The 5,010-nt window shown below is 47.2% G+C and overlaps 1 long non-coding RNA gene across 1 annotated transcript; it reads left to right on the top strand.

Annotated features, from left to right (window-relative positions):
- The first annotated feature begins 292 nt into the window (after positions 1-292).
- LOC112587914 lies at positions 293-5,010 on the top strand. Its single transcript, XR_003112433.3, has 3 exons — positions 293-415; positions 1,264-1,390; positions 4,352-5,010. It is a non-coding gene; the product is annotated as an uncharacterized LOC112587914 (long non-coding RNA).

The following is a 5,010-nucleotide window of genomic DNA, read 5'->3' on the forward strand; positions in this document are numbered from 1 at the left end:
TGCTCTCTGAGCTCTTGTCATATTCATGTCCCATGTGGCAGTTACTCAAGTTTCATCTAATGACGTGCATTTTGCAATGTTATGTTACAACTTGAAGAAAGTCATGATATCTTGGGAACAATGGCACTCTTGGAGCCAAAAGAAAGAAAGTAGAATCCAACTCAGCTACCTCCTCCTTATCTGATCTCAGAGAAGTTATTACTTCAGTTTGTTCATCCCTGAAGATGGATTTTTTGGGAGAGTTTTGAATATGAAATAAGATGATGGAAGTAAATATGCTTTGTGCCTGCACCACGGCTCACATGTGTGAGGGATGATCAGCACCATCATCATCTTCATTCTGCCCGTCATTTCCAGCATCATCAGGATTATCATGCAAGTGCTATTTCACATGTGTTATCTTCCAGATTGGACGGTGAGTCTCTCATAGTTAGAGACCCCTCTCTTCCTATACCTAGTACAAGACTAGCCACACAGTTGGCATCCAGTGACGTTCTCAAGCCACTGATAAACTCAGAGGGAAATAAATGAAGGGAAGAAGGTTGTATTTTGACAAGGATGCCTTTCAGAGATCCTGTTGTTTTAGTCCCTCTGTCTAAAAAAGAACAAATGGAAAGCAAAGACATTTTTAGTCAGACACATCCCTGCCTAAAAAGGAAGGTCATGAACATTTTTGCCACAGTCCCAGACTGCACCAGGATACTTCCAGTGCAGCATCCTGGAATAATCTCTTAATCTCATCCAGCCTTCAGGAGTCCTGAGGAAGCGGGTGGAGGAGCCTAAGTGCATCAGCATCCCAACCTACAGTCAAACAAAGTGAGGCCCATTAGTAGGTCATCAGTAAAACTCAGCCCCTGAAGCAGGCTCCTCACCTTGGCTTTGAATAATTTCAGGGGGACACTCATTTCACTGAGAGAGAATTTTCTACCTCTAATTGAAAGAGAGGTTTTATAAATGTTACTATTCCTCAGGGTGTCCTTGCAAGGACCCTTCGCCATCCCATTTTACACATGAGAGGACTGAGGCTCTGAGAGGCGGGATGATCTGCCAAGATCAGACAGAGGAGAGAGGGCCAAGCTCTCATTTCCCAATGCCTGCTGAGCACACTCGAGGCCTGTGGGCTGAGCCTCCTGCCCGGGTGTGAATCTCTCCCCGTGTTCTCTGGTTCCCCCATTCTCAGGAAGTTCAGGTCAACCACATCCTGCCACGTCCTTGCAGACAAGATAACGATCCTCACCACCGCCATTCTCTGTCCCACCACAGCCCAGCTCAGCCCAGAGAAGACAAACAGCCTCCCTCGACTCTGTTGACATCCGCTGAATGTCAGAGCTAGCAGAGACCAAGTTCTCTGCTCCTCAGGGTGTCCCCTCAGCAGTCGACTGAGACACATGTGAGTAGCCCAGAGCCCCAAGCCATCTCTGGAATTTGAGACAGTGGAGCCAAAGTAGGGCCCTCGGAATCTGTATTTTAATAAGCACCATGCATCCTTCAGTGAGTGTTCAAGTTTGGGAGACCACTAGTCCAACTCTCACTTTCAGAGAGATAAGCTAAAGTATAGAGAGAAGGGCCTTTGCCCTCCCAGCCCAGAAGCACAGGGGTGGTTGCCTCTGGCATGCCTGTTGAATCTCTTGAAAAGGACTACTGAATCCTATCGAATTCACACTTCCCCGTTAGGAAAGCATGTTGCAAAACTAATTAAGCCAGCTTGTGATCTAATCCACCCAGCTCCATATAAGCAAAAGACAGAAAACTTTTGTGGAAGGAAAGAAAGGCCTTTGGAGGCCCTCCAGAAGAACTCCCTACATTCAAAGCCGAATCCACAAGCAGACAAGTTAGAAGGCGCTGTCTTTGGAGTGATCTGAAACTGGCCTCCCATCCAAAGACATTGACTTTTTAGCCCAGAAGTAGGCAAACTACCGCCTGCAGGTCAAAGTTGGCCCACGGCCAGTTTCTGTGAAGTTTCGTTGGAATGTATCCACCTCCACTTGTTTATGTATTGTTTATGCTGCTTGGCTTTCGTGCTAAAACGGCAGAGTAAAGCCTAAAATATTTACTATCTGGCCCTACACAGAAAATGTTTTCCAACTCCTATCTCAGCACATCAATCACCCAGCAAAGCTTCATTCCTATAGCTGTTCCAGTAGATCTCTGGTTCCCCCAGTCCTGTATTCCCAGCACCTAGCAGCATAGTGCATGGCATAGTGTAGGTACTAGAAAAAAACTGTTAAATAAGAGAACCATCATAATAAGCTATTTTACTTCCCATTATACAAATGATAAAACCACAGCTTTCAGAAAAGGTTGAGTACATAGTCTAAGCTCTCAGAGGTAGAAAGGGCCAGGATTAGACTCTGTCTTGATCCAGAGTACAATATTTTCCCCTATATACTTGAAGCAAGAGTCAGGCAGAATCTTGCCAGAAATCTGCAGAAATGGCACAAAGGGTCAGTCTTTCAGAAACAGGGGCTGGAGAGGTGGAAAGACCCAAGGCAGGAATAAAGAATAATCAGAAAGGATAAGAAGACCCTGCTTCTGGTGGGAAAACGATTCCTGGAGATTTTCTGACACTAATTCATACTAGAGTGTTAGCTGCTTTCTGGACCTGCTTTCTTCTTAACTGCTGCTCCTGCTAACTAAATGGGAATAAAGGAGTTTTTTCACTTGTAGGCAAAGGAGAGCTCTTCAAGGAGTGCCAAAAGAAGAGATAAAAAGATGTCAAGCATGCTTGCTGCTGCTGCTAAGTCACCTCAGTCATGTCTGACTCTGTGTGACCCCATAGACAGAAGCCCACCAGGCGCCCCTGTCCCTGGGATTCTCAAGGCAAAAACACTGGAGTGGGTTGCCATTTCCTTCTCCAATGCATGAAAGTGAAAAGTGAAAGTGAAGTCACTCAGTCATGTCCTACTCTTAGCAACCCCATGGACTGCAGCCTACCAGGCTCCTCCTTCCATGGGATTTTCCAGGCGAGAGTACTGGAGTGGGTTGCCATTGCCTTCTCCATCAAGCACGCTTACCAGAATACAATTCAAAATGAGCCAGGCTCTGGTCTAAGTGGTGGCGAGCCCCTGAGAACGTTCATAGAGAGCATGGATAGCCACTTGGCAGTGAGGCTGTGGTGGACATGCCCCCCGCAGGAAGAACCTGGGCCCAATGACCATGAAGCCTCTCTCAGCTCTGAGCAGCTAATGATGTGGCTTGAGTCAGCCCCCACACTCTCCCCTTTCAGCTCATGGAGAGTCATTAAATGTACAGGACAAGCTGTTTTGAATCTGATGAAAGCTGGCTTGATGAAGGTCACTTGGCCTAAACAGCCTTAGAAAGTGGGGAATCCTTTGGGTTCTCTGATTTAAACCCTTTCTTATCTTTCCCAAGCAAACCACACCCACAAGGTATCATTGACGCTTTATAGTCTCTTTTGCTTCAAGTGGAGTGAGAACATAAAACTGAATGTCAAAAATTCAGTTTTACAGGGTTTTCTCCCCCCTCTAACCTTTGAAGTTATACCACTTACAACTAATTCACCAGAAAGTTGTTGAGCTATCACATGCATTGATTCTCTTTCAAGCACTCAACTTAGCTTATAAAGAAACAAACTCTACTTTTACGCACTCATATTTCATTATAGAATAATAATTGAGCTGTTTAATTAAAGTGATAGGAACAGGTAGAGAACAAACACAAATAACAGCTGATAAGCACACACAAATCCACTGATGGGAACAGATGTGCCCGGGAAAATCAGAGAGAACCTTCTAGCTTCAAGGGTTTGGTGTGTTCTGGGTAGGGGCACAGTGCTTGCTGAGGGGCATGGAGAGCCTCCAGCAATCTGACAAAGTGGCTAATTGTTTAAGAAGGTTCTGCTGTTTAACCACACATGCTGCAGCCCTTTGTCATGGGCAGAGCACTGCCCCGTGTGAGCCTCATGACCCTCTGAGATGGGCAGAGGAAACTTACATCTAGGTAAAAAGAGGGTCAGGGACATGAAGGGACTTTCTCAAAGACAAAGGCACAGAGATGATCTCCTTTATGTCTGTAGTGCTGGAACCCAGCACAGAGTGGACACCTGAAGGAGCAAAGTCCACTGTTTACGGGGCAGAAGTGGGAGAGCTGGGCACAAAACCTGGGAGACGTGCTTTGAGATGCCCAGTTTCCCTAGCTCACTGATAAATCATTTGTGAAAGGCACACTCTATGCCGCACTCCATGCCTGGCCTGGGTACAAAAGAAGGAGCCTATTTAGGGCTCTCTGCATCCTAATTCTTATTCTCCTCCTCAACTTTCCCGTGGTGGGGTAGGGGGGGAAGCCAAATCCTGCTGCCTCCTTTGGTGTTACTGTTACATTTCTATTGCAGAATGACCTAGGAAGAAACCATTGAGAGCATGAGGCTTACGCCAAGCTCCTCAGAGGAAGGCTCAGCTGAGTGCCCCCTATCTGGCTCACCTTCACCCTTTCACTTCGACCTCATCTTTAACTTCCAACTCCAAGACTTTCCGCACTTAAGCAAAACATCCTGGACTGTCTCCACAGACCCCCCTCCACCAGCTCTAGGGGAAACCCTAAACCTCAAAGTGAAAATAAGGGGCCCATTTGCCCCCAGGAAATTAGACACAAACAAGCCTGGGGTGAACCGCTGGGCCAAAACTGTTTCTCCGGATTAGTCACAGTTACCCATTCACCAACGTCTCCCCAGCCCCCTACCCGCCTCAGCAGGCTACCCCTTCAGCCCCAGCTCATCTGGAAGGCTGGCCTGGCCACCAGCAAGACCAGATGAACAGCGGGTAAAGAGGGGAAGCTGGGGGAGGGATGTGGCCTAGGAAACCGCAGTGACCTTCCATCTGGGTGGGGCTTCTCATTTCTTATTTTATCCTCTCGCTAAACTGTTCGAGAAACTGCTTGTCAGCACCTCTGCTTCCTTCCTGCCTACTAGGAGGCTTTACAGGCTTCATAGGAGGAGGGTGGTGGCCCCAGTCCCGTCTTCACTCTCTAGGGGAAGGAGGCATTGTTCTTGTG

The sequence above is a fragment of the Bubalus bubalis genome, chromosome 11 (genome assembly GCF_019923935.1).
Source record: "Bubalus bubalis isolate 160015118507 breed Murrah chromosome 11, NDDB_SH_1, whole genome shotgun sequence".
Taxonomy (NCBI): Eukaryota; Metazoa; Chordata; class Mammalia; order Artiodactyla; family Bovidae; genus Bubalus; species Bubalus bubalis.